Raw genomic sequence first — 22,932 nt, forward strand, 5'->3', positions numbered from 1 at the left:
CAAACTGGTTTCTATCTCTGTGACCTTTGAAAATGTGCTTTGTCGGGGCAGCTAGGTGGCGCAGTGGATAGACTACTGACTCTGAAGTCAGGAGGACTTGAGTTCAAATGCGGCTTCAGACCAAACACTTGACATTTACTAGCTGTGTGGCCCTGGGCAAGTCACTTAACCCCAATTGCCTATAAATTTAAAAAAAATGTGTTATGTTAGTTCATGGGCTCAGACACTTCTCAATTTGAAGAATGGCACCACACTGCTTTGCAAGCAAGGTTTTAGGCATTATGACTCTCTCTTCCAGAGGGGACTGTGCCCTAGTGGAAGGAGTCCCTCTTCATTACCTGTTCTAAAACTCTGAAATACTGTTAAACTCTGGAATGCTCATTCTAGTTAATTGGATTTTCTAGTTAATGGAGAGGCAATGGAAGAAATCCTTTTGTGGAGTCTTTGTTGAAGAGCTTAATAAAAAAATAAAAGTTCACTCTCTTGTGTTAGAAAGTAGAGTCTAGCCATCAGCTGTTTGAGGCTGTTCAAGGGCTTCAGGTAGCAGAGGTTGAGTTACTTGTGTTTTGTATTACTATAAATGGCCCTTTCAAATCTTTCAGAGCCAGACTTTGGATATCCCCTTGAGATCTTGCTGCTCAATATCCATCCTGCCATCTAGATATTATTCTCTAATCTAGAAGATGTATTTGCTGATACCGATAGTGCATTCTTTAACCTTTTGAAATCATTTTCTGTAATTCTGTGGTGATATTTACTTTTGTACTTAGCTTTCTTTCTAAACAAACTATATAAAACTCTAACCAAAATGTTAGTGAATGTGGGAAAGTGAGTAGTGGAGTACATTGACTTTTTTAAAAATATAATTTGGGGAATTAAAAAGAATGATTTACTCCTCAAACCTCATATAATTTGGTTACAAATGCTACATTAAAAAAGCTACTGGCTTAACATTGCCTTAATATTTCGCTTAGTGTGCATACGAAATGTCCTAAAAATGAAAAAAAAATCCATTTTAATGCCTGAGTTAATCCAAAGAAATTGAAGTCCGCTGGGGAGGAGGGTCTTTTATCAGAAACAAAAACCAGAGGAAAAAAAATCTCCATGAACATTATTGTGTAGAAATAATTAACAGATTAGCCATCAATTAAGGCTATAATGACTCTCTTCATAGACACAATAAGATTTCTCAAGGCTTTGGATTTATGACAGGACTCTTGCTAAGTTCCAGTGCGGTGACTCCTAGACAAGTAAGAAAACATGTCTAAGCCTTTTTCCTGTGTGCATGTGTTGGGAAGTGAAGGGGAGGAAGAATCTGGGGGAGAGGAGACCAATGGTGTCATTTATTCTCCTTATGAAATTCCAGAGTGAATTAACTCTGAACAAAACCACCAACAATTCATTTCATTTTTCACTGTGGAATTTTCTCAGGAAAACAAATGAAAATTACTCAAGATTTTGTTCCAGAAAGAAATTAAAGGAAAAAAGAAAAGAGCCGAGAGCCCACAGTGTAAGCTATAAAATCAGTACCACTTTACTGCACACTTGAAGCAGTAAGCATACTGAGTACAGAGGAAAGCGGCTTTTTGGCAGCAGCAGGGAAAGATGTACCAACAGCTGGACTGAAGGATTATCTCCCTCCCCTCTCTACTGTTGCCTTGGTGCAGATGGGAACTTTTGGGCACATTTCCATGAGGATAGAATGAAGTTACACAATTATAGCATATGCTTGTACTATTACTATGAAAATTTTTTAAAAAGTCATGGCCTCACTGCCTTTAGCAACAACTAATCATATATTTAGTTGCAGTAAGGCCATGGTGATATAACAGTAAGATGCTGGTTAGAAAAACAACAATACAGAAAGGCAATCTAGGCTAACAGGGAAAGAAAAGTACTGTCCTGGGTCCAGAAGACCTGCTTTTTATTCCTGGTTCCATGAGGGGATAGCCATTTAATCCTGGTCAAGCCGTTTCACCTCCGTGGGCTTTGGTTTGCTACACAAATTACATGTGGTCATGTGTCTTCTTCACAGGAATATTATGATGGATAATATAGAGAGATAGCTCTTACTAAACGTGTGAGCTATATCAACACAAGGTATCAGAATCAGAACAAAAGGAAAAAAACCATGAGAAATAAAAAAAAACAACAAAAGAAAAGAGAACATAGTATGCTTCGATCTGCATTGAGACTCCATAGTTCTTTCTCTGGATGTGGATAGCATTTTCCATCATGAGTCTTTTGGAATTGTCTTAGATTATTGCATGCTCAGAAGAGCTGAGTTTAACAAAGTAGGTCATCACACAATGTTGCTGTTACTGTGTATAGTGTTCTCCTCATTCTGCTTATTTCACTTAGCATCAATTCATGCATGTTTTTCCGGGTTTTTCTGAGGTCCACCTGCTCATCATTTCTTATAGCACAATAGTATTCCATTACATTCATATACAACAACTTGTTCAGCCATTCTCCAATTGATGGGCATTCTCTCATTTTCCAGTTCTTTGCCACCACAAAAAGAGCTGCTGCTATAAATATTTTTGTATGTGTGGGTCCTTTTCCCTTTTTTATGATATCTTTGGGATACAGACCTAGTGCTATTGCTGGATTAAAAGGTATGCACAATTTTATAGCCCTTTGGGCATAGTTCTGAATTGTTCAAGGAAATATAAAATCTTAAAGAAGGAAAATAACTCCCTGAAAATAAGAATCAGGGAAGTGGTCATCATGCTGCCTTTGTCTCTCTCCCATACATCCCTCACTCCCATCCCATACACATGCTTCATCTTCCCTGAATTCCAGGGAACACTAGCTTTGGGACAGGAGGCCTCTCTTCTTCCCTCTTTTCCCCACAGCAATAACTAAGCAGTAACATTTATTCCTTCTTTTTTCTGCCTTTGAAAATTAGACTAGAAGTCCTTCTTTGCCATGTAGGATTATGTCAGGGGTGGGGAACCTTTGGCCTTGAGGCCACATGTGGCCTTGAGGCTGCAGGTTCCGTACCCCTGGATTATGTAAACCCTTGTCTGCTGCTGGCTTAGCTATTTCCAACCCTGGAAAGTACTATGGCATCAAACAGACAGAAACTTTCAAGCAGTCATTCCAGTATAAGGAGCAGCTTAAAGGCAAGGAAATCTGTGTCAATCAGGGCATCCCAGCTTGCTGAGTAGCTGCTGGGATCTATGTTTCTGCATGCAAAGATCAGGAATGAGTGAAACAAGATATCTGTATTGGATGGGAAGGCAAAGCCACCAGTTAGAAACCAGCAGATAAAGAACCAAGTCGAGTTCCAGATCAAGAGCCAAGTTGCCTTCCAATAATCTTAGAGACTGGTGAGAATAGAGAAGGGAATTACAATTCTCTGACACTTTCCTGGGCTTCCTTAGTTTTCCTGTGCTTACTGGCCCACCTTCGAAGATGCCCTTCCACACACACTCCCTTCCAAGAGCTTTAAAAGTAAGTGGTACAGAATTTTCCCCAGCTACCCTAAAGAAGTAGGAAGGTGAACATGAGGGGGTTTGAAAATATTTTGAAAGTTAAGAATTTGACAGATTCTTTAATTATTTTTTTTCAATCAATATAAAGCTACCTCCTCTCCTTCTCTTACCCCCATTGTGAAAGAAAGAAAAAAACAACTCTATTACAAACATGTATAATCAAGGAAAACAAATGCTCACATTGGCCAGTGTGTGTGTGTGTGTGTGTGTGTGCATGTGTGTGTGTGTGTGTATGTATGTATGTATGCAAAATATATATGTAGCACTAGCCACCCTGTCCCCTATTACCTGAAGATCAAGTATGTTCCATTTTACCTCTCCACCAGGGTTTTCTAGCACCCTTATGGATGTTTGGGGTACCTATTCTTTCTGCACATGGCTCCAGGTTCTACCCATACCGTTCAATCAAATGTAGAGAGAAATCTTACATGCCAGTTTATTTAGCTACTAACAAGTTAGCTGTAATAGAGAAATATTACTTCAAAAATGTCATCACAAATATAGAAACTTATTCCACCAATACATGGAAGGCATAATTTTCCCCTCCACACCACATTAATCTCTGGGGACAGAAAAGGAGGGGATTCAGTTCATAGCTTAATTCAGTTCTTATGTAACATAGTACTAAGTTCCATGTCCAAAGTCCTCTTTGGAGTTGAATTTTAGGCATCCTGGCTTCTCTGGGCTTCCCTGCCCAGGCTAGCTTTCTGCAAGATCTCAAATGCAGTAGTGCCCCCAAACACTCCATGGCTTGAACTCCTGTATTCAATGGGGATCACCCTTCCAGCACTTGAAATTGGGAAGGACAAATGACACAGAACAGAAACAAACACCTTTAGGCCAATAGCAACCTCAGAGCCAAGGGGTAGAGGGAGAGCAGAAGAAAGTCCTTCCCCTCTTGACTGGTGAAGTGGGATCTTTATCCTCTGGAAGTGGGAGGAAAGAGATCCCAGAAAAGAGTATGAGGTAGAAACAAAACCACTGACTCAGTCTCAAACGTTTTAAAGATGCAGGCTTTCTGGCTACACAGCCAATCAAAGGAAGCTTACTTCACCCATGGGATAGGCTATTCAGAGTATCTCCACGTAAAATTTTCAAATTGTCTTTATGAAATTGTTGATATTGTATAAATTGTCTCCTAGTTGTGTTCATTTTGTATAAATTCCTACTATTTTTCACAGGTTTCTCTGGGAAACTGTTCTTTTTATCATTTCCTATAACATAACAGTATTATATTGAATTCATACACTATCACTTATTCAGTCATTCCCCAATTGATCCCCTTCCCTCAGTTTCCAATTCTTTGCCACCGTGAAAGACTTACTGTAAATACTTTTGTACATATAGGTCCTTTTCCTCTTTCTTTGATCTCTTTGGGGCATAGACCAAGTTGTAGTATTGATAGTGTTCCCATAAATTTGAATCAATTCTTGATATGCCCTAGAAATGAGACTTTTGTAGAGCAACTTAACTGCAAAGATTTTTTTCTCATTTATCTGCCTCTTTCCTAATTTTAGTTGCTTTAGTTTTGTTTGTGCATTCACATCTATGATCATTAATTGTGTATTTCTCTTCATCCAGTTCTCTTACACTTTTCATTCTCTTTGTTTCCTGCTCTCTCCTTATAAAAAAGAAGAAGAAGGTGTTGAGAGAGGAAGTTTGCTCAGTACCAGTGTTCTGGGTGAGGTGCAATCTGCTTCAGATTGCTTCTGTTCCTTTGCCTTCTTTTTCTCCTTTCACCCAATCATGATCCTTATCCTTTCTCTCCTTTTATGGCGCACTCTCATTAGTTGGATTTTGCTTTTCTCAAGTTAAAACCCTCCTTCAATCTACCTTCCTTTTTATTCTATCTTCTCCCTTCTCCTTCTTTTCTGTTTCCCTGTGGAATAAAATATATTCAATTCTGTGTGTGTTTGTGTCTATTCCTTTGCCTCTTTGACCAATTCAGGAAAAAGGTTTCACCCCTTCCTCCTCTGTGTAGTCTTTTACTTGCACATTCCAATTATGTGAGATAATTTCCCACATCCTACCTTCCTCCTTTCTATGCTAGTATATTCTGCTTTTTCTCCCTCTCTACTCTTCTTTTAAGATCACCAAAATGTAACACTATCACCTCCAGGTGCTCTGTCATGTTAGACTCCCTCTCTAACTCTTGATGATAAAGTTCTGAGGGGACACATGTGTCATCTCCCTCCATTAGAATATAAACATTTCATCCTTTTTTTTTTAGTTCCTTATGCCTGTTTGCAAATGTTTACCACTCTCATTAAAAATCCATTTCTTTGACCTGCAGAATTATATTCAGTTTTACTGGGCAAGTTAGTTTTGGCTTTAAGTCTATATTCCTTCTGGAATATCAATCCCAAATTCTCTATTTCTTTATAGTCTTGACTGCTAAATCTTGTGTGATCTGACTATGACTCCTCAGTATTGGAATTCTTTCTGGTTGCTCACAGTATTTTTATTTGACCTTGAAACTCTGGATTTTGAATATAATATTCCTGGAGTTTTTATTTTGGGGTTTGTTTAAGGAGGTGACTGCTGGGTTGCTTCTTCAGTTTGTCCTCTGGTTCTAAGAGACTTGGATAATTTTATGATTTCTTGAAATATGATGTCAGGCACTAAGGGGAGGAATACAGTCATGGCTTTCAGGTAGTCCAATTATCCTTGAATTCTCCCATCTAGATCTCTTTTCCAGGTCAGTTTTTTTCTATAATATTCCTTCCTTCCTTCCTTCCTTCCTTCCTTCCTTCCTTCCTTCCTTCCTTCCTTCCTTCCTTCCTTCCTTCGTTCCTTCCTTCCTTCCTTCCTTCCTTCCTTCCTTCCTTCCTTCCTTCCTTCCTTTCTTCCTTCCTTCCTTCCTTCCTTTCTTCCTTCCTTCCTTCCTTCCTTTCTCTTCCTCCTCTTCCTTCTCTTCTTCCTCCTCCTTTGTGCTAACATTTCTTGTACCATTGCTTGGCTAAGGTTCTGTACATTTTTTGCCAGGTTGTTTATTCTATTTCCAATTCTTTCTTCCATAGCTCTCATTTCTTTTCCATTTTCCCCCTCTAACACTCTGATTTCATTTAAAAAACTTGAATGTAAAAACAAACAAAAAACAACTCTTGCTTCATTTCTTTTAGAGAGCCCAATCTGTGGCCCCACTTGATGGGTTTTCTTTAAGGATTTGATTGTAGAGGTTTTGGAGTCACTCTCTTTTTCAAGGTTTATGTCTTGAGCATCTCTGTCTCTGTGCTATTTTTGTAGTAGAGTTTTTTTTTTCTCACTTTTTCAGTCTATTCTCTGACTTTGGATTTTAGATTGGGCACAAGCTCTGTGAATTTCTGGAAGGAATGTCTGGGCTGAGCTTGTATTCTCTTGGATACTGATGCTGCTTTCTTGGGGTATTGAGTGTTGTGTTATTTTAGGATTTTAAGCACATGCTCAGGATGAGGACCTGAATATTTTCAGTGCTACCAAAATGTCCTGATTCAAGGCAAAGCCTGATCATTGCCCCCCTGATCTGAGCTCTGCAAGATCCTTCCCTGGGCTTGTTCCTTAGCAAAACATCTGTGGGCTTGCTCCTGATTTGAGTTCCTTTAAACTGCTGAACTCAGCCACCACCAGCAAGTTGGAAGCTCTGATTATTCAGTGACAGAATGGAAGGCTCCTTTTCGGTCTACAGATTTGGCCCTGATTGTTCCAGTGCAGTCTTCAGGCTTAGTGACACAGTTACTTCTTGCTTCTGAACTTTCTTCTTGCTAAGTACACAGGTTAGGAATGCTTCTCACCCTGGAATACTACTCCTATACAGGAATTTCCTCTGTAGTCCTCCTTAGATCTGTGGCCCAGAATGGGCTAGTGATTTACAGAGCTGCCACTTGGTATCTGTTTCTTTATCCTGCACAAGGTTTGAGCCCCCCCTTTCTGGTCCTGGGACCTCATCTTACACTGGTGATCAGCCACTGCCCTCTTAAAGTCCTTGCACCACAGAGCTCCATTTCGCTGCTGCTGACTAGCTCTTGTCTCCAGGGCTTCTCTGTCTTTTTCTCTATGCCAACTTGGATGGTAAATATGACTCATTGCAACTTTTTCCTGGATTTTCCCTCAGGACTCAGGCTTGTACACTGTCTGGGTTGAACTGGACCATCTCCATTGTTCCTTTCAGTTATGATTCAGTAATCTTATGGGATACATATTTAATAGTGAACTTGTTTTATTAGGTTGTAACTGAGTAGAGCTTTGCAAAGGAAGATAATTCTGGGTTTAAGGGGACATTGTAACCAATTATTTAAGGCAGCTTCTAACTGTAATAAGTACAGTCTATTTTGTCGCTGGATATGCTAATCTTTAATGTCTGTAGATACTGTTGTGACAGATGCTGGAGTGCCTGAAAAAGGACCTGGAACAGTAGGGGGAAAGGGAGGTAAGTGATGGGTACACTGCTTAAGAGAGAAAAAACTGGCAGTTTCATCACTGTGCTACATTAGATCCAATACCAGCAAACTTGTTTGTGTGGACTTCTTTAAAGGCCTAGCTCCCCACAGGGAACAGAGCACTGCAGAAAATATCATGAACATAAATCAGACTTTTCCAGGCTTCCTTACTGTTTTTCAGGTTCCCTTTTGGAGACGAATGTTTTGTCTAGTATCATCTCTTTCTTCTCTGCAAATATCAGTGGTACTTGCCTCCATAGGGTTATTGTGAGGTTCCAATGAGTGGAGCAAAGTGCTTTATTAACCTTAAAGCACTATACAAATATCAGTTATCATTCCTAATAATTCCTGCTGTCCCTGTGTGTGTCCTCTTTCACCATGACTGATTTTAGAGGAAAGGAAATATTTTCCAATTCACATTTCCATTGAAAATAGAGCCATATCATTCTTTGTTCATTAAGGCTAAATAAATATTATTTTATAATTCATCTTCAGTGGAATTGTCTGATTATCTGGGGAGGGGGAGCAGACACAGAAGTTTGGCAATTATATATCAAGTGATTAATTTCTATTGAACTCAGTAAACAACTGAAGAAATCACCTAGCAGCTCAAGACAAATGGAGAGGAAAATAGTACCCTGAACAAAAAGAAATAAAATTAGATGAGCATTTTAAAAAATAATTTGACATCTGGGAAATATGATGAAGGCACAATTGTGTCCCATACATAAACTTTCTTCCAGATGTGTGGAATTAAGTCAATAGTGGCAATCTCTTCACGGCTCTTCAGGTCTTGGGGCTTCGCCTACTGCTTTCTGTATAAGAGAGAATTGGAACTCTGTGTTAAATAAAATTTCACAGAATTAAAGGAGAAGGATAGAGGAAGACAGTATGCATTTATTAATCTACACACCAGGTACTGTGTTAAATGCTTTATAGGTATTTCCTTTGACAATTAAGAGCTGGCAATGATCTTAGATGTTATCTAGTCCAAACCCCACATTTTATATATAAAGTAAATGTGGCCCAGAGAGAATAAATGATCATATGAGATAGAAAATGACAGTTAGTACTCAATCATGGATTCCCTGACTTCAAATCTCACATTTTTCACAAAGTTAAGTGCCTAGTAAGAGGAAGTTGAATAATAGCACCTTGGATATGTAGTAGTTAGTGGATGCCATAAGACTGACTGTCTAACTTGTGAACAGAGAAGATAGGCATCTAAGTAATTACTTGAGACTCTCTAACTGCCTTAGATGTTTCCCTACTTATATTTCTCAATTTGATTTAAGAGCCAATATCAGAGTCAAAGGACTGAGGTTCAAATCTTTTTTTTTTTTTTGCAATTAGTGTTAAGTGACTTGCTCAGGGTCACACAGCTAGTAAGTGTCAAGTGTTTGGTCTCAGGCCAGATTTGAACTCAGGTCCTCTCGACTTCAAGGCGGGTGCTCTATCCACTGTGCCACCTAGCTGCCCATGAGGTTCAAATCTTATTTGTGCCACTTATAACCTTTGTGTCCGTGACCAAGTTATTTAAATGCTCTAGGCTTCAGTTTCCTAATTTTTAAAAATAAAGATGACTTCTCCAAGGTCCCTTCTGACCGACACTTACAAGCTGTGTGTGGCCCTGTACAAGTCACTTGATCTCTGTTTGCCTGAGGGGAGGGAAGAGAATTTATATTTATATAACTTCTACTCTGAGCCAGGCACTGTGCTAAGCGCTTTTCACAAATATGATCTCATTTGATTCTCACAACAACTCTTTGACATAGGTGCTATTATTATTCTCATTTTTTCAGTTGAGGAAACTGAGACAAACAGAGATTTAGGTGAGTTGCCCAGGATCACACCACTTGGAAGTATCTAAGGCTGAATTTGAACTCAAGTCTTTCTGAGCCCCAACTCCAGTGCTTCAAGCCACTGCACCACCAGCTGCCTGTACTAGTGTATTAGCAAAGCTTGTGTTGTGATCTTCTTTTTTCCTTCACTTGTTCCTTTGGACTGATTTAACAGAATCATGGTAGTATTCCAGGGTGAGAAGCATTTCCCTTGATATCTCTAATTTTCTTGAACAGTTCTTTCCCATCCTATTATTTTCTTCTATTTCTTTGCATTATTCACTTAAGAAAACCTTCTTACCTCTCCTTGCTATTGTCTAGAATTTCACATTCTGTTGGATATATATTTTCCTTTTTCTTTTCCCTCTTGCTTTTCTTCTTTCCTCAGCTATTTGTAAAGCCTGTTCAGATAGCCATTTTGCTTTCTTGCTCTTCTTTTTCTTTTCTTTGGAATTTTTTTTTCTTTTGTTGCTGCCTCCTGCACAATGTTGTGAACCTGTGTCCATAGTTCTTCAGGCAATCTTTCTACCAGATTTAATCCTTTAAATCTATTCATCACCTCCACATCATATTCTTAAGGGATGTTATTTGTGTTATTCCTATATGGTCTGATGGATGGTTTTTCCTACTTTCTTTAATTTAAGTCAGAATTTTGCAAGAAGAACTTCATGATTTGTTCCACAGTCAGCTCCAGGTCTTCTTTTAACTGACTGTACAACTACCTTTGGCTGCAAAGTATAAAATCAATCTGATTTCAAAATTGGCCATCTTATGGTGTCTGTGTGTAGAGCTGCCTTTTGGGTTGTTGAGAAAGAGTGTTTGTTATGACCAGTGAGTTATCTTAACAAAGCTCTATTAGTCACTGCTCTCCTTCATTTTGTACTCCAAGGCAAATCTTTCCTGTTATTCCAATTATCTTTTGATTTTCTACTTTAGCATTCCAATCTCCTATGATGAATGTGACATCTTTTTTCAAGTGTTATTTCTAGAAGATATTGTATGTAGTCAAACAGGAGATAGAAAGATTAAATATTGACATTTTGGGGTGTCAGTAAATTTAAATGGTTTGGAATGGGTGAATTTAATTCAGATGATCACTACATATGTTATTGTGGACAAGAATCCCTCAGAAAAAATGGAATATCACTCATAGTCAATAAAAGAGTGAGAAAAGCAGTAGTGGGATACAATTTCAAAAATAATTGCGATCTCTTCGAATCCAAGGCAAACTGTTTAGCATTAAAGTCATATAACTCTATGCTCTAACCACTGATGCTGAAGAGAACATGAGGAAGGACTGGTAACTACCACAGATCATTAAAGATCATTGGGTGATTTGAATAATCTCACCCAAACTTTCAGAAGAGAAAATTCAGGATAATTATGGTAGCTGAGTGTACTATAATTGAAAGATCATTAGATCTGAAGTCAAAAAAAGAGGAGATTTCAAATCCTGCCTTTGCTACTTAGTATGTGATCTTGGACACAATTCTACCAAATTTCTAGTTTTCTTATCTGAAAAATGAAGGGTTTGGACTATTAATTTAAGAGTCTGTTTTAATTCTAAATATCCTGTGATACTGAGCAAGTAGGCAATATTATGTTGGTAGAAAGATGTCCATTCAAGGGATCAAAGAGAGAGAAGAGGTAAGGGTTTTGGGTTACCCTATCTGAACCTGAGATTTGTTCTAGAGATATTTATGATATTCTAGCACAACAGCAAATCTTACTATGTGTGCCGAAAATATGATGGGTCTGACAAATAATTGTTGTTTTTATTGCTCACCCTTTTTTCTCAAAGAGGACCAGTATACCAGGAGGGTGATGTCTTGACTTGCAAGTGAATTGGATTTAAGTGAGGCAGAGCTGTGCAAAGTCATCAGCCTCACTCCCTCTTTCAGAGTCATCCGAGTCCAGTGATAAGACATCGGTCAAGATGACTGTCAATGGCCCAGGATGCTGAGGGAGACCTCCGATTTTTTAATCTAAGGTCTTTCCCAGGCCTCAGTTTGTCTGAGGCAATACCCATTCAGTAGTTAAAGGCTAGGTAAGAATTGAGACAAAAGATGACCTAGTTTGCCTTCCCAAAGACTCAATCTGGGAGGAGAAGAGCTTTAAAATTTATGGACAGAATAGAAAACAACTGCTATTTGCACTCATTCAGAGCCATCAAAATCCAAACAATGAACAAGTGAGGCTTGGTCTGGAACCTATTATTGGCCATTAGGACAAACGCAATAACCTTCTGAAGAAGGAATCTCCTGTCTGGAGGTGCCCCTCTATATATGTAACACACTACTCAGATCTCTATATATAAGTTCTGGTAGACAAGCACAATCCGAAAATATTTCTCCCACTTTGACTTTGTTGGCTGGACCTGTGCTTACAGACCTGGGACCTTTGAAGCTTTTTTCCCCCTCAAAGGGTCAGTGGTGATTTTGCCAGAAGACAGCTGTGAGCTGAAGCTTGAAACAATCACTAGCTGAGGGCAGCAGAGAGTAACACCTCAGATTAGCACTGAGAACATCTGGAACTACAGGAGAAATCCTACCATGGGGCAGGGAGAGGCAGGTGAGGATAAGACTTGTGAAGAGCTTCAACTGAAAGAAACATTATATTTGAGACTTTAAGTGACTCTGGGGACTCCATGGGAATATTGATTTTTCTTTCATTGATTCTTATTCTTACAATAAAACTTGCTTTTATGTGTGAACGCTATATTTGCATGTGACAGCTGGAAGGGATTTCCCTGAGTTTTCTGGGTGGGAGTGTATGTATTGTCATCATTCACTCAAAGACAAAAATATCGATTGATGTTCCCAGTATCACTCCCTCTTTAAATTTCTTAAGGCTTGGTTGCTCTGTCTTCTTCACTTAATTAGCACGTACTTATTAAGCATCTGCTAATAGTTGTCATTTGATACAGCATGTACATTTATATGTATACAACAAAATAAATACAAGTTGATTTTTTGGAGGAGGGTAGAGAGACTAGCCGTTCAGGAGTTAAGGAAAAGTCTCTTGCAGGAGATGGAATTTGAGATAATCTCTGTAGGAAAATAGAAATTCCAAGAGGTAGCGTTGAAGAGAAAATGTCAACTAGTAATGTAGGTAGCCTGTGCAAGGCATGGGGACAAAAGATGGAATTTTATGTGTTTGGAATAGCAAGAATGTTAGGTTGGCTGGATGGTAGAGTACATGAAGGGGACTAATGTATAGTAAAGCCTGGAAAAGTAAGTTGGAGCCAGGTTCTGAAGACCTTTAAATGCTTAACAGGGGATTTGATATTTGATGCTAGAGATAATATGGCATCATTAGAGTTTATTGATAGGCTTGTGTTTTAAGAATATTTTTTTTGGCAGCTGTGTGTAAGTTGGATTAGAGGGAAGAAAGATTGGAGGCAGGAAGACCAATTAGAAAGTTATTATAATAGTTTAGGATTTGGGTTATAATGACCTGAATTAGGATGATGGTTGTCTGAGTAAAGAAAAGTGGAGATATATGAGAGATATTGGGGAGACTGACAAGACTAGACAATTTATTACATATATGACGTAAGGGAGAGTCAGGAGTTGAGAATGATTCTGAGGTTGTCAACCTTCATGACAAGAAAGAAGATGACAGAAACAGAAGTTCAAATGACACACTGGGTTTGGGAGGAAAGATAATGAGTTGTCTTAGTATGTTGAGTTTGAGATGTCTTTGTGGGCCTCAGTTTCCTGATGTGCCTTTTTGAGATAGCTAAGTGGTACGGTAGATAGAACTCTGGGCCTGTAGTCAGTAAGAACTGAGTTCAAATATGGCCTCAGCTATTCAATAACTAGGCAAGTCATTGTCTGTAAAAAGGGAATGATAATAGCACTTACCTCCCGAGGTTGTTGTGTAGATAAAGTGAAATAATGTCAGTAAATCACTTTGCAGGTCATAAAGTATTATGTAAATTCTAGCCATTAGTATCTATAAAACAATCGGTTTAGGCTAGATTGCTTCCCAAATCACATCCAACTTTAGATCTATGATGCCATGAATATGAGAATTGGAGTTAGGATCCTAATTTGAAGTAATTGACATCAATAAAACTTTATTGGACACTTCCTCTGTGCAAGGCACAGGACTAGGTGCAAGGGATATAAAGACCAAAAATGGAAAGCAATTCTTGCCCTCAAGAATCTCACATTTTACCAGAGACTGAAAAAATATGCAAACAACTGAGGGAAATGAAAGATAATTAAAGGAAATAGAGATCAGGAGGACCTCGTAAAATGTAGAAGGTTGGAGGATTTGGACTGCTCATTGGTATCCTTATTGCTTCCTCAAAATAGAAGTAGCTGGTGGCAGTGACTACATCAGGAGAGGAAGATAATTAGAAATGTTGAGAAGATAGGTTGAGGACTACCAAGTATCCAGCAGAGAATTCCACCACACCCAGGGGAATTTCATGAGGGCCCCACCAAGTGCCAAAAAGGACTTGCAGCAAAAGGACTTCCAAAATCTATGAACTGCCCCTTTCCAACATGTGCCCTCTGAGCTCAAGCCCAATTTCCCCTGGACACTGGATGACCTTGTCAGTGAATGTTTTACAGACTATTGGGGGCAACGTTTATATCAACTATTCTTACTATTGTCATCTTAGTAAATATCTGTTTCTAATAGCTAATGAAATGGCTTTTTGCCTTGATAATGGGAGAGGAAAGTGCCACTGAATTCCCTATACACAGATTGTGTTTAGTTATTTAGGTGATCTAACTATTCTCTTTCTTTTGAGGAAATAAATTGTGCTACATTCAATGATCATTTATTAGGTCACTCCTGTGCATAATTGACATTTCTGGTACAGTGGATAGAGAACTGGCCTTGGATTAATGAAGCCTGGGGTTCAAGTCCCAGTTCTGACATATACTGGCTGTGTAACTTTGGGAAAATCATTTAACTTCTCACTATCCCCAGGAAACTACCAAAGACTATACTTAAATATCTGATGCTGATCTCCATTGGTCAAGGTGGTTTCCTCACTAGAAGTTCTGTACACCAATAAAATCGCATGTCTGATTCAAGAAACTATGTATGGAGCTGGGGAAGGTATAAAGATAAAGAAGATGCAACTCTTGGCCTTATAGAACTTAAATCTAGTAAGGAGCAGACAATAAACACAGAAATAATTGAAAATAAAAGTAGGAGAAGCAAAGTATAGGAGAGGCACTACCTGGTCTCTGAGGAGGAATGATCATTTATCTTTTGGGAGAGGAAGAGGTTTGAAAATGTTTTCTGGAGGAAGTGAAATCTGAGTGAACTCTTTAAGGATTCTAGGATAGTATACTTAGAGCTGGAAGCAGCAACCATTTTCACTTTACAGATGAGGAATCTGAGTCTCAGAGAGGTAATTATTGCCGAGGATCACACAGCTAGTGTCTCAAGTGGCATTTGAACCTAGATCTTTCAGACTTACTGCTTTATTTCCTATAGTATGCTGCTTCTTAGTGGATAATATTTAAACAGGCAGGGACAGAAGGTGAAGATTCCAAGCATAAATAAAACTGTGAAAAAAGACATGATAGTGGGAAAGTATGGAACGTGTTGGAGACCTCAATATGTCCTATTTGGCTGGAATATAAGGTATGTGATGGAGGGTAGTGAGAAATAAGTCTATAAGGTAGAGATTATGATGTCAGATTACAGAGGCCTAAGAAGCTGATATCACAAACAAGGAATTACAGAGAAAGAATGTCAGCATCTAAATGCATGAGTACAGAAGAAGATAGATGGGCTGGTCATGCGGTGAAAATGAGGGATAACCAACATATAAATGTACTCCACTGGCAGCCTTATAACGTTAAGAGGTCCCTAGCACTTTAGTAGATCCCTTGTATCCAATTTGTCAGAGACCATGGACAATAATTGAATAGAATAGGTAGGTATGAATGTGTCTGATAAGCAATAGGGAACAATATGTTCAGACATTTGTATGAGAACAATTAATTTTGATGTATAGCCACAATCAACAAAGTGGTCGTTCAGATTCACGTACTAAATCTGTAAACTCAGTTTCCGTCTGATTAACAGTTATTAGCTAGAAGTGGGAGGGGCATCTAGATTACACAGTGGATAGAGTGCCAGGTCTGAAGTCAGGAAGATTCACTTATCTTCCTGAGTTCAAATCTGGCCTCAGACACTATCTGTGTGACCCTGGGCAAGACATTTAACTGAGTTTGCCTCAGTTTCCTCATCTGTAAAGTGAGCAAGGAAGGAGAAGGAAATGGAAAACCATTCCAGTATCTTTGCCAAGAATACCCCAAATGGGGTTGGACACAACTGAAATGACTGAACAACAAAAGAAGTGGAATAGACATCATGGAAAGCAAGTAAGCCAGAAAGGCATCTGCAGCTCAGACTTGGGCAAAGAAGCTGAATGATCAGTTGGGGAAACCTGCTTATGAGTTGAATCATCCATTATGACAGATTGAAGTCTCAATGGCAGAGATTAAGTTCAATATGAGTTCAAAAGCAAATTCAAACCCAACCCATCTCTTCCTTTTTTTTGGAAGGGTCAAGAGAGTCACAGAGAGGTAAAGTGGTTTAGTGGAGTTAAATATCATAGAGGTGGAAGAAACATTCTAACCTTTCTTCTTAAAAGAAAATTTTAGAGGTAAATAAATTGAGATCCAGTGATTAATGACTAACCCAAAGATACAATCAGGTGGTGGACTATACCCCAAGTCTGGACTCTATTTCAGTATTTCTTCCACTCATCTTCTTGCCAAACAAAAACTGATCTGGCCCCCAACCCTATTTTCTTCTATTGGACTGGAATATCTTGGAAAATGTGGAACAAGATAATTAAAACATATATATATATATATATATATATATATATATATATATATATATATATATATATATATATATATATATATATATATATATGGCACAATTTACTGCCGTTCAAATAGGCATTAAAGACTTCTGTGTGGGCTCTGTGAAATGGAGTGAGCTCCTGCTGTTCTTGTGCTATGTGTAGGGCTCAGTTTGCTTCTTAATATGAGGAAATTAATTTCTACTTGACAAGCCAAATGTTAGGCTACTGGAATCAGATAATATTTTCCTGGCTTTTCATTGTATTTTCAAAAATAATTCTAATCATTTGGAATAAGCAGTAGGAGGTTTTTGCTAGTTTTTTTTAATGTTTTCTTTAATCTTTCCAGATGAGGTTCATTTAAGTGATATTAAAGTGTTTTTCTGCTGCCTTGGACATGCCTCCAAAATCATGCACTTATTGCCAATAAATAAGTATGAGAAGGGGCTTAATTTAAGTGTAAGAATGTAGGAGAAACATAAGCAGTATGAATTAACCAAAAAACAATTACTTTGACAACCATTTTTTCCCTAAATGATAGCTTCCCTTTTTGTTATGTCTTACATTCAGGTATGTTGTGACTATGATTTTTCCTTCTTTGAAAATTAGGATCATTTAATGCTTCCTGAATATAAGTGTGGTAAGGTCCAGTAATAGATAAAATGGCAAAGTAAATAACATCTATCTTCATACCTCTTAGTATCCCATTTTTGGGTGTCTTTCCCTGTTTTTCATTATCATGTGTCTAAGTGAACCTGGGATTGGATCCTGCCTCTGACACTTACTAGCTGTATAACCCTTCCCAAGTCCTTAACTTTCTCTGATCTTTAGTTTCCTCATCTGTAAAATGGGGATATAATAACACCTACTTCACAGGAATATTTTGAGGCTCAAATGAGATGATTCAGGTAAAGTGGGTTGTAAACCATATAATCCTTTATATAAATGACTAAAAACTATTGTTCATTAATTAAATAAAGATCAGTGATATCCTTTTAGAATGGATCTTTTTATCCCCTACTCCCCATTTTTGGGATTGACTGACATTCATTTCTATTTAGATAAGAAACAGTCCCTACCATTGTGAAACTTATAGTAGGGGAATAAGAAATACACAATAATGTACAATCAATGCACTGGAGAGGTGAAAAATGAAGTTCTATGTAAGGCCTAAGGAGGACAGCTAAGGGGTACAGTGGATAGAGTGCTGGGCCTGGAGTGAGGAAGATTCATTTTGGTGAGTTCAAATGTGGTATGGGCTTAATTAGAGATAGTTTCCTACAGGTGATGTATCTTAAAAGAAAATATGAATACCTCTTCTTGGAAAGGAAACAGAATGGCATGGGGGATGGGGAGAAGAAGGGAATAGATAAGGAGAAAACGAAAGCTCAAGAAAAAGTGGCCTTATTCAAGCATTGGGCTGAGTAAGATGTAGAGATACTGTTTAGAGGCTTACCAAAAGACAGGTTCTGATAAGTATTGGGGAACCAATTAATGAAGGGCCTTGAATGTTAGCTAAGAAGAAACCGGAATCTGCCTAAGCCTACATTGGATGGGCCAAATGTTCTTCAATTACCTGGGATTCTGGCCTGCCCCCGCCCCCCCCAAGTAATGCACTTTGCAATGTCCTTTCTTCTTTTGTTTTTAAAAATTTTTATTAAAACAGTGTCCTTTCCTGAAAAGCAATTTCACAACCTAATGAACGTTATAATGCTCTCTTTTTCTGCTGTCTTCACGTAGTACTGGACTGGGAGTCAGATTGGTTGGATAGTAGGCTTGGACTTGTAACTAACTAGCATGTGACCTTGGGGAAACCACCTAATCTTTGTGGGCTTGAGTTTCTTCATCTGTAAAAGAAGAGAATTGGATAAAATGACCTCTGAGGTACTTTTCATGATTTATGAATGGTGATAATTCTTGGAATCTATACTTACTTGTATCCTTGGAACTTTCTGCATCCACGTTAAAAACAAAATCATGCACATTCATCCCAATCTGTATTTATGTTAAGAAACATAGAACATGGATTTAAACAACTGGTGAGTTACTTTAAATCACAACAGGATGATTCTGTTATATACAGGGGAAGATTTTAGATAGCATACGCTGGTGAAGATGACAGTAGCACCTCTGACCCTGGACACTCCACACTAGAATCATCAGGATGGGAGGAATTGATAATTTATTCAACCAACCAAAAATATTTAGCAGTGTGACACTGGGCAAGTTGCCTCAATTTCCCTGTCTATAAAATGAGGATAACAATAACACCTACCTCCCAGGGTTGTTTTGAGAATAAAATGAGATAATATTTATTAAGTGATTTGCAACCTTAAAGATTTATATAAATGCTATTATCATATGCTGATGCTAGCCTTTTAAACTACGATGTCACAATTCTGACCCGTGGCAAGCTTACCATTCATACCTTACAACCAGCAAGCATTATTTGTTACTGTTTTTCCCATGATGTGTTTGTGCCATTTTTTCCAACCTTCCCTCCTCCCCAAGTGTCCTACCCTATATGTGATCTTACTGAATTTCATTCTGTTCATTTCTGCTCACTGTTCTTGTTTATTAAGGCCATTTAGAATTTGAAAATGATATTCCAAGGATTTATGCTGCTCTTCCTTCTTCTCTTCCTTCCCAGCATCAAACTATGCCTTCTTCCAACACATTCTTATCTTATTTTACCACTTACAGTCATAATTACAGGCCTCATTTATTGAGTACTGTTCAGTCACACTATGTTTTATATACGTATTTTCCATTCAATCATCCACATAATCATGTAGTCACAGGGGTAAAACTATTTTAGAAGAACTCTTGTGGTTACATCTGTTTCATTAGAATAATTTTTAATGTGAGAGATTAGTTGTTCAACCTTTCCAGCTTATTACACATTTCTGCTTTTTGTGTACTTTATGGTCCCTTTCTTGCTGTTTCTCACAGATGAAACTTCATTTTGTGTGTCTGTGTCTTTGTACAGGCTGTCCTCCCTGGCTTTATGTACTCTCTATTCAACTCTGTCTTTTAGAAAATTCCCACTTAGTTCCCTTCAAAGCTCAGCCCAAGCACTATATCCTCCATGAGACCTTTTGTGATTCCCTAAGCTCCCACTGCCTCCCGTCTGTATGAAGAAAGGAAATAAACATTTAATAAGTGCCTATTATCTGCCAGGCACTGTGCAAAATATTTTACCAATATTATCTCATTTGATCCTCACAATGACCCTGGTAGGTAGGTGCTATTATCATTTCCATTTTACAGATAAGGAAAGAGAGGCACATAGAGGTTAAATGACTTTCCCAGGGTCCTACAACGAGTAAGTATCTGAGGCTGGATTTTAACTCAGGTCTTTCCTGACCCCAGGCCCAGTGCTTTATCCACTGTGCCCCCTAGCGGCCTCCAGATATTTTGTATTTACTTTGCATATAATGTTACATGTACATATTGTTTCCCATGTAAGACTGTAATAAGAGCCTTGAGGGGAGGCACTATTATATTTTTGTTATTATTATACCTTCAGTGCTTAGCATAGTGATTAGACCATATTACTTTTTTAATTAATTCTTTTTTGATGCTTACTGATTTAAAGCTCATGAAAAAGCAGTATGAGGGCATATTTCTAATTACAAATTACATACTTGGATTGGATTGGCATGATAAATTCTGAAGTTGCCTCAGGAGTCAAGACTTATAGAAAAGTCATAGAAATGGGGATAGATATTTTATTTATTTATTCATTCAACAAACATTTATTATGAACTAGGCACTGGGTTAGACACTGGGGACCTACAGACCAGTATCAAGTAGCTAGCTGGTACAGTGGATACAGTGCTGGGCCTGGTGTCAGGAAGACCTGAGTTCAAATCTTGCCTCAGATAATGACTAGATGTGACCCTGGGCAAGTCACTTAACCCTGTTTGCCTTAGTTTCCTCTTCTATAAGATAAGCTGGAGAAAGAAATAGCAAACCACTCTAGTATCTTTGCCAAGAAAACCTCAAATGAGGTCACAAAGAGTCAGACATGATGGAAACAACTGAACAAGAACAAAAAGGCAAGTACAGTCTAGTTGCTGCCCTTAAGAAGGTTCTTCTCTACTGCAGATGTAGAAGACACATTGAAAACCAGTGGATATTTCAATTAGTACTGAGACAAAGGGAATACGTAATAAAAAGTAGAAAGAAAAGTGAGGCATTGGCTTTAATCAAAGAAAATTTCACTTTGTTAGAATTCTAGTTCATGTTATTCTATTGAATAGAGAGCTTCATTCTAATCCTCACTCTGTTTCTCTTTCACTTTTGACACTAGGTAATTTGATGGTCTCTGAGGTCCTTTGCAGCTCCAAATTAAGTCTTATTCTTAAACAGAATTAATTTTCTTCCATCTCTTGCTTTTGAACTTTATTGCTTCTGGTTTCTCTCTATTAAGCCATGGACCTAGCATCATACAACAAATATTGACACAGAACTGGAGATTTCATGACGTTTCCTCTTTTTTTGTGGTGGGGAGAGAAATTTATATAGTTTAAATATCCTTTCCTTCAAAATGTGACACATTGGAATAGAGTGTTCTAAGATGCATCTTAAATGCAAAGACAATTTCTGTCAAACTTCAGTAGCAATTAATGTGACTTCTGATAATATACCAGGAAAAAAATACGTAGTTGCAAAAGTATTCACAAGAGATAATTCCTTATAGAGTTTTAGATGAAAAATAGATGGTTTGAATTCTAGTAGAAATGGTACTACAATTCTATGAAGAACATGCAATTCCGCTTTGTAGCAGCATAGGCATAGCCAAGTTACTTGGAGAGGTGTACATGTATATGAGTAATTGAATTAGTTTCATTTAATTTTTTGATTTATTATTTGATTATTTGAATGATGATAGTCTTTATTTATATAGCACTTTATATTTTGCAAGCATTTTAAATGTGTTATCTCATTTGGTCCTTACACTAACCCTGAGAGGTAAGTGCTATTATTATCCCCATTTTACAGATGAGGAAAAGGAGGCAAACAGAAATTGAGTGACTTGCGTGGGGTCACATGTAGTGTCTGAGGCTCGAATCAAACCCAGGTCTTCCTGACTCCAAATCTAGCACTATAGCTATTATGACCTTTAGCCATCTATTTGAAGGCAGCCTTAGTGGATGATTCAGGTCAAACCTTGTTCCAAACTCTTCTTCCTTTGTAACAGATTTGTGTGTGTGTAGGGGGGTGGTGGTGGAGGTTTTAATTTTTTTCAGGTAATTGTCTCAACTGTGTACTTTATTTGCTTATTTAAAGTATCATTGTTTTCAGTAGGCAGAGCCTAAACTTTTTCACTAGAAGGAATGGAGTCTAAGAATACTTTGAAGGAAAAATCACATTTTTGCTTCATTTGATGTGCCTGGTCCTTTTTAAAGTAGCTTCTAAGTCCAGTCTTATATGATGAGGATGTGTGTGTAGTGGGAAGGGCACTAGAGTTGGAATCTAAAGACCTTCCTTGGCCACTTTTTATTGTGAAAAGGAAGAAGAGGATGAGGGGAGTGGAGAATGGCTATAAAAGAAATAGAATTATAATGGTTGCATCACTTTTTGTTTTTAGAAGAAATAATTTGGGGCAGCTAGGTGGTGCAGTGAATAGAGCACTGGCCCTGGAATCAGAAGCACCTGAGTTCAAGTCTGGCCTCAGACACTTTGTAGCTGTGTGACTCTGGGCAAGTCACTTAACCCCGATTGCCTCCAAAATATATACCTTTTTATTATAAGTTTTCTTCCCAATAGGTTCATGGAAGGAGAAAGGGTGAGTACAGAGGTAAAACAAGTTTAGGGTTGCCAAAAATATGTCAGAGGACAAGAACAGAGCAGTCACTCAAAAGATAAACTTCTCTATATTACCATTTTACCTGAGACTAGCCTCAGTGAAACTCCATCAAACAATAGCTACTTTCTGAGAGATGAGTTGGAAGGGGCATCTCAACCCTAATTTAAGCACAGCCAGGCTATTTCTATTTAGTGATACCTAAAATGTCACTGCTATTAAATAGCACTTCAAGCAGACAGAAGTTTTGCTGCAGCCATTATCCGAGGTCATTTAGAAAGGCCACAAAATACCCAGAAGGGTCAAGAACAGAGTGATACAAGTCTGTAATGAGTGAATTATGAGATATAGCAAAATCTCAGGGAAAGAGATGAAAGAGGTGATATGGCCCTAGTTGGCAGAAATCCAAGTCATCAGTAGCACTCAAAAGTTTCAAACTGGCTCATGGGATTACAGGAAGATGAAATAGAGGAAAATGGAGGTAATGTTCAGCATTTCTACATTCCTCCTGTCT

Source organism: Phascolarctos cinereus, unplaced genomic scaffold (genome assembly GCF_003287225.1).
Source record: "Phascolarctos cinereus isolate Bilbo 61053 unplaced genomic scaffold, phaCin_HiC Scaffold_4;HRSCAF=312, whole genome shotgun sequence".
NCBI classification, from domain to species: domain Eukaryota; kingdom Metazoa; phylum Chordata; class Mammalia; order Diprotodontia; family Phascolarctidae; genus Phascolarctos; species Phascolarctos cinereus.